The sequence below is a fragment of the Fringilla coelebs genome, assembly GCF_963513975.1.
Source record: "Fringilla coelebs genome assembly, chromosome: 3".
Taxonomy (NCBI): domain Eukaryota; kingdom Metazoa; phylum Chordata; class Aves; order Passeriformes; family Fringillidae; genus Fringilla; species Fringilla coelebs.
In genome coordinates, this window is record NC_140030.1 from 20,424,146 (window position 1) to 20,435,811 (window position 11,666).

General features: G+C 39.5%; 1 long non-coding RNA gene across 1 annotated transcript; it reads left to right on the forward strand.

Moving 5' to 3' along the window:
- Positions 1–345: 345 nt before the first annotated feature.
- LOC311151810 lies at positions 346–6,369 on the forward strand. Its single transcript, XR_014616036.1, has 3 exons — positions 346–480; positions 733–801; positions 3,624–6,369. It is a non-coding gene; the product is annotated as an uncharacterized lncRNA (long non-coding RNA).
- Positions 6,370–11,666: the final 5,297 nt, after the last annotated feature.

The following is an 11,666-nucleotide window of genomic DNA, read 5'->3' on the forward strand; positions in this document are numbered from 1 at the left end:
AAGGCCTCTGCTACTATTTTCACTTTTTGTGAAATGTTGATCATAGAAAACAAATAATGAAGAAAAAAAAAAGGAAAACATCTCATTCTACTAATTTCAGTAAGCTGCATGTACTGTCATTTAAATAAAAGCTGAAAGAGGAAACAGAATTTTTCCAGCAATAATATCCTATGTTTTTAATGGCTCCACTTAACTCAGTCTTATTTTGGCTTGGCACTGGTGGTGTAATCTCAAACACGAGCATCAACATTTTAAATTTATCAGCCTCTGAGCACTATCTGTTGAAATAAACAGCCTATCCACAGGGGCAACATTAAGAGCATTGACGGAGCCTCAAATAGGATTGGCGGGTGCTTTGTAGTGCTAAATTAAATAACAACAGAAAAATCCATGCTGTAGATGTCATGCCCCATGGAAGCAAACTGAATTCCCACAACCTCATTTCAGGTCATAAAAGTCTGGTGAACAGAAAACATCAAGGTAAGTCCCATTTCAGGTCTAAAAGTCATGTTCTGGTTTAACCCCTTGATCCTCATTAAAGTTCTGGTTTACGTTTTCTTAATTTGGGAGTGGGAAAAACAAAGTAGGAGGGACAGAGACCAGAAGTGCTCTCAGTCTTTAATTTACCTACTTACATCATTGCTGCTTCTTCTCTGGGCTTGCACAATGAGGTTGAAAGCCTAATCAAGGAGGAAGCCAGATACTTACTCCGTAATTCTGTGATTTCTCCAGAGGTGACAGTGAGAGGTGAGGTGAGAGGTGAGATGAAGAGACTTTGCTGAGCATTGATCAATGTCCTTGGTGAGTTGGAGAGTAAAACTTCTGGTGCACTTTTATTTTTAAGGTCATACTTTTAATCAGCAGCATTACAGCTATTTTTTCAGTCACACTGGAAGTGAATGCACAGAAATTTCATGTTACAAATCAAGTCATACATTATATTCATACAGGTAAAAGGAGAAGTAAGATATTCCCCCTCTTCTCCGAGACTCTTAGACCTCTACCTTTCTTGAAGGAATTGCCAGTCCTACCTAGCCCCTGTATGCACTGCAATGTGCAGTCCATCTCACCTGGAATAACCAAAGGTATCCTGTAAATACCAAGCAGCAAGCACCTGAGCTGCCCAAGCTGCTTTTTCACAAGCTGTCTTGTCACTTCCTGGAGCCCTGATACCTAAAGGACTTAATTAACTATCAAAAAATGGCACAATGATTCTGCAAAAGATATCTAATAAGTTGTCACTGGGTAAATCTGTATTCATATTCTTACAGCTGGTTCAGTAAGACTGCTCTGGCTTAAAACTGAAACTGCTCATGCTATCTGTTTTCTAGTGTTTGATTAAATTAGTTTCCTTTCTTATTTGTGAGAATTCACAAAGGACTCCTGTTTCCTCTCAGCCTGATTTTTGTCTAGGTGCCAGATAACTTGCACAAGCTAACCTGTTTGTGAAGGGTTGATTTCGACTGGCAAACAGAGCTGCCTGGCCGGTCTCCAAAGGGTGCTTGGAGCCCTCTCTCACAGGTCTCCTGTGACACAGAGCAAACAGCACCCCGAGGTTCATGTGCCTCCTCACAGACAAGGGCCAGTATCTCATTTCATGACTGCAGAGAGAACTTGCCACTTGGCCCTTCCAGTGCTACAGAGGCTGTGCCAGTGTGGCCATTTTGAAAGTACAGCTTGTACTTGCCAAAAAGCCTCTTCAGCTCATTCTAAAATTAACTACAAATGCAAAATTTGTCTGCCTTTTCCAGCTTTGCCTTTTGCCAACCTAAGTTTTTCTTTAAACTGAACGAACATATCCTCTCAGAGAAAACAGCCAAGAGACAGTTCTGGTACAGACAGGGTTAGAAAACTCATTTATGAACAGACATTTGAAGCTTGGCTGGATTTAATGAAGTGATGTGTCAAAACAATAAATATTAAAAGAGCACAAAGTTTGATAGCAAAAGAAAGTTTTTCATTAGAAAAATATCAGAAAGCTTTTGTTGAGAAAGGACTTCTCTTGAACTCTATCAAAGTCTGTGTGTGAGGTCTGTGCATGACTATGAATTTAATTTATGGACTAAAGAAGATTGGTAGAGGATCTTGGAGACCCCAGCTATTGATCAGTAAGGGAAAAAAAAAAAAACCAGAAGGAAGGGAGAGCAGAGAGGAAGCAGAACTGGGAAAAAGAATGATTCTTGCAAAAGTCATCAGATAGAAGGTATGGTTAATGAGTTTCCATGTAGGAAAACTAAGAGATACCAGTGAGAAACAACAGGGAAATTAATAGAAAAGAAGTTTGTGAAGTCCAGAAAATAAAATCTGGGAATTGAAATACTGTGCAGAAAACTAAACCACAATCAAAAAGCAATCAAGATTTGATCTCTGAGTATGAAACAGTAATGAGAAAAGAGAAATAAATAGCAGTCTGCTGTAATCTCATCAGTAGTGGTGATAGCATAGAAAAAAATTCCTTAAGGTTACTTAAGAAAAGTACTTAAGTACTTCTAGAAAAGATATTAACAATATAGGAAGATAAATATTACAAATGACAATGGAAGGTTTTTAGTTCCCAGACATCAATTAGACATGAAAATCAGATATTGATAGATACGAAATGAAATTTGTTAGTAATTGAAAAACACATTCCTAAGCAAAGAAAGGTTTTGTATCTGGTCTTTTTAAAACATAATGCTACCATGAAAATGGTGTCTGCAGAAGTTAGTGTTGTCTCATGTGTAACTAGAAGGATCAACAAAAAGAGCCCATATTAAAGATTATTCTAGAAGAGAAACCTGTAGGATACATGAAGAGCTAATGAGTGAAGGCACAGGTGCTAAGGAGTTGAGAAAATTGAATGAGACTTGAGTGTTGGACATAAAAAAAAGTGCTACTCAAATCTTCATACCAAGAAAAGGAGAAAATTTTAAAGAAGGGTCCTAAAATTCCCAATAAAAATTTGGAATATGTGAAAACCTAAATACCGGGAAAAAAGACCTTTTACAAAATTCAAGATTACACATACACCTATTCTAAAAGCTGAATCTGTACCTCTATATATCTATTCTGCAGTACCTATCCCTCTATTATAAAAAAATCTTTCACCCTTCCATCCCATAGAGGGTGACTATTGGACAGAGTTCATGTCCAGTTCCAGAGATGATGCTGGGGCACACCTTTGTTCTCAGCTTGCCCCAGCTGTCTTTAACAAAATGTGTTTATGTGTCCTTCTCCACCAGCCCAATGGAAGGAGGGCAACCAGAAGAGGTGTAGAACTCAACCTATCCATGAGCTCAGGTGGGACTAACTGGAACCATCCACGTTCCCTTTCATGTCCTTTCTCATCTTTGATCTGTTGCTGCCTTCTGGCTTTGCTATGTAATAAGGCTCCTACTGTTTTTAAATATTACAGGTTTCTGCTGCTCTTTCAACACTGCCCTGAAATTACTGAACAGAGGTACCAAAGTAGCAATTTACACAAATGGTGGAAGTGCAAGTTATAGTCCCCATTTTCTTTCATTTTCACTCATTGTTCAATAATTCATATATACTCAGGATTTCAAATTACTTTCAAGTTCTATGACTAATAGGGTGTGGAGCTGTAATTTACTTACATGAATGTTTCATTATTTCCTTTCCAGTGAATTTGGAGAAGGCATCACAAAACCTCAATTCCTTAGCATTGTAAGAGGAATCCAGTGACTGAGCTAAAATTTGACTCTAATTTAACATGTAAATTCTGACCATCAACAAAAGGGAAAAGATCACATTGTAGTTTCACTTCATCATTACCTTCCATTTACCAGGAATGCTTCAGATGCATTTGGAGAAGGCCCCAGTGCAAAGAAGAGAAAAATAGGGCATGTGAAACATCAATTATTAAAATATAATATTCATTACAATGGATGTAGTCACTAGGAATGGCTAATGGGTTCTGAGACACATCTTGGTCTTGATTTACAGATATGAACTGATGTACTGATATTTAGACAGAATAAGTACTGGGTATATAAGGGGTGGTATTAAGAAAGCACCCACTTAGACTCAATAAAGAAAGAAAAAGAAATGTTATGAATTAATATTTTATTCTCTGCTCTTAGGGCTGTAAGTTTGAAAACCATCCCTTAGGTTTTCTCCAAAAAAGCCCTATAATTTCTGTATTGTAGCATCTTAAAATTTACCTACTTTTGAATATTTTGTTTCCCCCCTATTCCTTGCTCACTCCTGAGACTGCCCTTCTGCTTCCAAAGCTGCCAGGGCTCTTGCTCTCAGAAGACCATGTGAAACTCTTTGCTGGCTTGTGCCTACCCACAGCACCATTAGCCCCGAGCACCTTCTAACTCTTGCCAAAGGGCCATGGCTGCCAGAATCTATGTTATGTACATCTGCAAACCTCTACATACACGCTGACAATTTACAGCCATCCTTCACCAGCCAATGCAAAGGCTCCCTCATTGCCCCAGCCCTTACCCTGGCACAAAACACCCTGGATGGCAGCAGCCCACACAATGTCTTATCTCATGGAGCACTAGCCACAACAAGTCAGCATGTGAATGGCAGTTCCCTAGAACTGCTGCAAGGAAAGGCAAATCTGGAGACCTGGGATATACAGCCCAGTTCCCAGGAAAGATTGCCTAATGAAGGGAGGGATTGCCAGTGTTGTTTTTTAAGAACAGGTTACACAAAAAAGCAACAGAACTGGCAGAGCCAGAGATAAATAAGCCTGCCTTTGGGCAGGGGGAGGCATTCAAAGACATGGTACATTCTCCTCTGCTTTCTATCATCTGCCTAGGTACACTGATTTTTGGCATATTTCTTAAGCCTGTTCTTTGTGCCCACACTAATTTGGATGATGAACCAGCAGAGAGGTGCTGGAACAGGAATCAGGATGAGCAGGGCATGTTTTCTCCTTCAGTGCTGCCTCACTGTTTGACCTTGAGCTTCTCACATGCTGCTGCGCTCGCCAAGACCGTGCATCTACAAATAAAGCTCGCGGTAATTCATCTGCGTCATAGAGCTAAGATGTTGGATGATAATCAATGTGGAAAGAAACCTTTTTTTTTCTTCTTTCACTAAAAGATTAATCACATGAAGCAAGAAGAAAATAGATTCTAACTTATGTGAAGAATTACTGTATCAGGATTTGAGGAACAGTCACAGAAATGTATGCTTACACTGCATAAAATCAAACCAGGCTTTGCAATGCTTCTCATATTTTCTAATGGACATACCAATACATTGTTCCACATGTTTTACTTGTGTTGAAGTAACCTCCAAAATACGTCTCTGAAATTGTGGGGAGACACGAGACGCAGAGAACAATCACCATTTCAATTAAGTTCACCTGCAGCTGCAGCTAAAACGCCTGAAAAGCGAGTTTTCTGGATTGAGGTCCTGGCCTCACTCTCCTGCCCTGTGCTGCTGTCTTTCCCAAGTGAACCCTCATTTTTCCCAGGTGATGCCCAAGAGAGAAGAAGTGATTTCAACACCTCCTTAGTCTGAATTCCTGAGTATTCAGAATATGCAGAGAAGGGAACCTTGGTAGTGCAGTAGCATTTTAAAGTCATTGACTTTTCCCCATATTTATCATTATAAGGACTAAAATTTCTGTGAAAATAATATAATTCCCCATGGGCATTCATTCACTCTAACTGTGGATCTGTCCTAGGCAATTCACTAGCAAGCTCTTACCAAAGTAGAATTTAAAAGTATATTTACACTGTGATGTCATGCATAAAGTTGGAACTTGGACTGATAATTTTTGCAGTGCCAAATTATTTTGTGTGAACATATACTAGAATCAACATCCTCTCCCACCTTGTACTGTGTACTGTTCATTTCCCAAAGGAATATTAAGTGGGAATGAAAATCATGACAAGCACTGTGCCCACTGTTCATCCCATAATCCATTATGTAAATAAATTACCTTTTCTGTTGATCAGTAGCTCCAGCACCCGATGTTAGGAAGGCTGAAAGTCAGGGACAGAATTCTCTGTTTTATCACCTGCACTGCATCACTCTGACCACATCAGAATTCATGCTACAAAAACATGAGAAAACAGCAAAGAGTGAATGTGGAACACAGAACTGACACAAGCCTTCTGCATTTTCAAGTGGTATGGAAATCTAAAACCCTTAAAATATTTGTTTTCACCAATATTTAAACAATATGAAGCTGTTTGGTTTTTATCTTGGGTTTCACTCTTCATGTGGCCTAGATGATTGTAGATCCTACTTCTTTTTATGCCCCCTTTATTCCAGTAAAATTAAATTATCCTTTTGTTTTACAAAAGAAATTGTCTTCCTTTAAAGTGCACTGTCATTTGTGTGTTTGTAAAATGGCAGATGCCATTTTTGACCCCAAAATCAGAGTTGATAAGATATTAAAGCCCTGTGCACAATGTCATTAAAGTCTTGTCTGTAACTGAACTTTTTGCTGCACATTAATCTTCAGACATACTATTTTAATGTGGAAGGACATAGTCTATGCAAAACCTTGACAATGGTAAATTTACTTATTGTGTCATGAGTCCTCCTGAGGAATAGAGCATACAAATATTATAAAATCCCTACAGTTGCACTGATTCATCTGTTTTTCCTTGGTTAAAGGAAAGAATAACAAGAAAGCCTGGGCAGTAATGATTATTAAACAATTACTTTCCACATTATCTTCAGTAAATTTGCAAGTTTAAGAAATCATCTATTTTCATTTCAAATTTCTCAGTACACAATTTCCGAAACGCAAAAGAATCCAGATTTTGGAATTTTCATCTTGTTAAACATTTCCATCTGTGTTCTAGGCTCTGTTTTTGTCTCTAAGTCCAGGTGATTATTCTAGCATAATTACTGAACTTTGATTTTGTTTTGGTGTTTATAACATGTTTGTTATGTGCAAATGGAAGTCCTTTCTGGGTTTCTTGCATACCTCTTTCCTTTGGTCCTTCATTCCTATGCCAGAAACCTAGAAAAATATCCTTCTGAAATAGGAATAGAGATACAAATTTGATTTAATTCAGGTGTCAAAATTATGGAGTAGAATTATATGCCAGAAGATGTGTGATTTTCAGGTAATTTCTTTTCCCTGGAATGCTTCTGTCTCATTTAAAATGTTAATTTAAAGCCTGAGGGGCCAGCCTGTCCTGCACTGAATATACTGGGCTGAAAATGAAATTCTTTACTAACAAGGTGTGACAAACCCTTGCTGCCAGAAACCAATATATTGCTGATGTCTGCATGTTTTGTAGCTTTAATCCAACAGCACATTGCTCTGCAGGCAGGTACTCCTATGCAGAGGAGGCAGCTCAGGAGGGAATGTGTTATTAAATATACATAGGAACAAAGAAACATCCTGACAGTGTTTTTTCCAAGCACTTGTGCATAGGTATAATACTGTGATTGATGTTGCAATATCCATGCACTAATAGCCAAAGAGATTTCCAAAATCACAAGAACCACTGGAGAACATCCAATTCCCCTCCATTCACCTGGAGCTGTGTAAAAGCAGTTGAGTGATGGCTGATCCTGGGCTAAAGTGAGTTTGCATATTCTTGGTAATGGCATTCTCAGTAATAGCAGGAGGAGTTCTGTTAAAAAGTATTTGGCCAAATAGACCAGATTTTCAGCCATGTGTAAATCTCTATTAAAATCCTCTTTTAGAGCATCATCAGTACCTAGTAAAAGGTGTAGACTTACTTCCCACAACTGAAGGAAACACATGCCTGCTTTGTATCCACAAAATGTGGGGTTTTCAGTGTTCTCTCATCTTACTGTATTGTCACTCAGCTGAAGAGAGTTTTTAGTGTTTCCTCTGTAAGCAAACTCCCTGGTGAGACTTGAGCCCACTTCTTACACCTTTTATAACAAAGACTTTTCAGTCTATGTGCTCGGTTCTTTTCTTTAGCTTTCAAAGAGCAAAGCCTTTTTGATAGTAGTTTTCTGGGAAAGTAGGTAAGATTCATGGAGTGACCCACAGTGTGAATGTATCTCTAGATAATGACACAAAGGAGAAGAGAGACTTTCTTATCCCAAACCACTCTCTTTGATGCACTCCTGATGTGAACAGGCACAGCCTTCACTCCTGCGCTTCTTTTTAATCATGGTGCATTTTGTGTTCCTGCATCTGGAGGAGCTGCCAGGATGCCCTGATCTGCCCCTGCAGCAGCCACAGGTGGTAGGTTCAGAGGAGGCAGCCTCAGGCATGTATCTGCAGCTACTGCAGGCTAGAAAATCCTCCAGGTCATGGTATTGTGGGAAAGATCCCCTGCTGAGGGAGTGTAAATATGGCTCACAAATCTCAAAAGATGAGTAAAATAAACCTTCTTTGATGGACAGTTTTATTTAGCTTTCTTCATCAAAGACTAAAGATATAGCATGAAAACATAAGAAAGTTATATCAAAGTAACAAGCTGAAAATAAACTTGCTTTAATGAGATGGATGTAACTTGATTATGCTCCGTCATCATTTTCTAAACTCGATCTTAATTTCCCTACATATATCAAGTTCCTACTATATAAAATCACATTTGCTTTTCTGCATTCATCCCTGCTGTCAGCTTTCCAGGTTACTTTGTAATTTACTGTAATCCTCCTGTGGGTGAATCACCCTTCATGCTGGTGTCTTCCGCCAGAAATATTTTTTGTGTCCTAGTGCACTTTACTGAACTGTGTTCTTCCAGAAAGTGACTAATGACCCCACTAAAGCTCAGAAGTAGTTTACGAGCAGTAGAGTTTTCTGTGATAGAGAAATAACTTTAAGGTCCACGACAGCTTTGGAGGCTCTAGCAGATACAGTTTAAGAACCAAAACATTTGGGGAAAAACATATAACACAAATATTGTGTCTCTTCATTATCACTTGTACTCCCCGGGTATTTCTGGGAATAATGCCAGCCAAAGGTGGCACATACACCTGCCACAGCTGAGAGCAGAGTGCCAACTGACTCCAGCTGGGACTGGCTCAAGAGCTGTAGCTCTTGTCAGATACCCTGTGAGTAAAAGACCTGCTTGGATCAGTTCAAGCACCACTAGAAGACTTTGTGTAGCACTACACTGCTGAAGAAAACTTTGCTTTTCCCTTTTTACTTTTTGCTGTAAAAGTTTCACAGTCTTGATGACCCTTTGGTGCACAATTCTCACAGGCAAGGAGTGGCAGAGAGGCACAGCTCCTGTTTGGGCATTGCTTAGGACCAGGTTAAATCCCCAAAGCAAGAGTCCCTGGGCCAGAATGACCCATGGGAGCTGTGAGATTCATGTCCACCAACCAACTCACACTGGCTGAAGACAATTGCTGCCGGTGAGTCTGTGTTGATGTCGTGCACTCTGTTCTCTGGAGAAGAGCCTTCAGTCTGGAATGGGGAGCAAGGAAGGGTTTTAGCCGAGCGGGAGCAGTGGGTCTTACTCCTTCTGATGGGTAGAGATGCTAAGGCAAGGGGCAAAGCTTTAGAGGGGATGGGGTGATACTGGCTGCAGGAATCATCAAACTCAGTCCTAGGCCTGCTAGCATGGAAAAGGAGGTTTTCTCTGTAGACTTAAAATTCTTTGGTACTGCTGAAAGCTGCACAGCCCAGGATCTGATATTCAGTCCACTTCAGTCCACTTTTCTGGCACTACTCAGACTCTTGCTGGAAGATTCCTATTATTGTGAAATACCCCTGAGACAATAAAGGACATGGGAACTGCAGAGGAGCTGGAGAAATATCCTCAGATATGAGATATCACAGGACAGCTCTCTTTTTCTAAAGCTAAGTTTATTTTAGGGCGCTTTTTGCGCTTGAGTGAGGTACAGATGAAATTTCTAAAATTTTATCTACTGCCTCTGCCACTGGCCATTGAACATGACACTCTTTGTAGTTACAAATAACTCACATAGCATGAAAAAAGCCAAGCCTTTGGCTCATGTGGATTGATGGAAGTATGCTGATCCCACACACTGAGGAGGTCTTGTGACACTGGGCTTCACCATCCTCACACCAGCAGGCAAACAGTCAACACTCACTTCAGAGGCATCTGGAGAGCTGTTTGAAAATCTTCCTCAAACAACAGTAAATTATTCTGTGCTATTGTGCTTTGAGCTCTTAAGGAGCTTTTTAAATGCTCAGAATATGCTTATTTAAATGTCAGAATATAAAGCATAATCAGACAATCTCCATATAGAGAGGTGTGTTGTAAACAGAGCTGTGCCAAAATGTTGACTCATAAGGCTTGTTAATGGCTTTTATTTACAGTCAGAAGACAAACTATAGAATAGACATTATTGTGAGAAGACATTTCACAGCACTGTAACTAGCCAAGTTATTTTAGGGATCCTGTGCTCCAATCTCTATTAGCACAGGATGACCTCACCCCTGAATCAGGAGCCTACTGAGAAAATAAGAGAAACAACAATGTAAAGCTTCTTGGAAGTTCTGGAATATCAGTACAGTGCAGTTATTATGATATACAATGCACAGGATGCTATAATGAACAAGCTGTCTCACTGTTTATCTCACTTACAGCCTCCCTACAATAATGGTTTCTTGGTAAGATACATCTTCATAATCTTTATTATATCTATTTTCTTATAAAGAATTTTCCTCTTTCCCATTTAGCTGTTATTGGCAATTCTCCTTTAGGTACATGCATCCAAAGTCATCTAAAAGAGCTCTGTGAGACATTTTCATAACTGAAAATCAATGTATTCTACCTCATCCTTCAGCTGCCCAGCTGTGGAGCTGATTCCACCTCAAACAATGACTCATTCCACAACCAAAATTTATTTTCCTTTTTCTTCTCCAGTGCTGTTCTGTCTCTACTTTTTAGGTAGTGCATATCTTTTTTGAGTCCTGGCCTAGAGGAGCATGGCTTTCCAACTCTGAGGCCACAGAGCAGAAGTGCTTTCTTATTCTGTTTCACTGCTTCCTCTTTTGTGGTGTTCCTTACAAAGTAAACAAAACACAAAGAAGATGATGGTAGGAACTCAAATCCATAAAAATGGGAGTCAACAGACTTTCTAATGGAACATTTTTAATGGAACATTGTGGAATCTCTCCTCCCTCCCCCCATCAATTTTCTCCTCCTCCTTAGGCAATACATTACCTGCTATTTTTTTTTCTCCAGTAAGTGCTAATCACCTTCTTATCTTATCTAGCATTCCCCATGCTATTCCTGAGGCTCAAGCTGGCCAGCCACTCTCAGCTGTCTTAAATGATTTACTCATCTAATTAATAACAAAGTAGCTAGGATTTACCTCTGGAGCTCAGGGCTTCAATTTTATGTCCAAAGAAGGACTTGGGTTCCTGAAAGCTTATCTGCTTCTTTCAAATACAGAAATTGTTCTCGTGAGAGATTATTCCCCAGAATTGTCATGCCATATGTTTTCTGTGGTAACAGGATGTGGAGGACAGAGATGAGAGCCAGAAGAAGGGTTCAGAGGAAGGGAAGTGTAAGTTAGGTCTCTGGGGGGATGTTGTCCCACAGTGGCAATGTTTTTACTCACACTTTGTGTTTGATTATATGTTTAGAATTAGCACTGATAGAATTACTCATCTAGTCAGTGTGGGGTCATAAAATGTCAAAAGTGAAGAATAATAAATAAGTACCTCGGTCCAGGAGTTCTTCACAGGTTTTAGTCTGATGGTAGAAAAGTTTTAAGAACTTCTAAGTTTATGAACCTTCACCACTAGAAAAATGAATATTTTTACAATACTG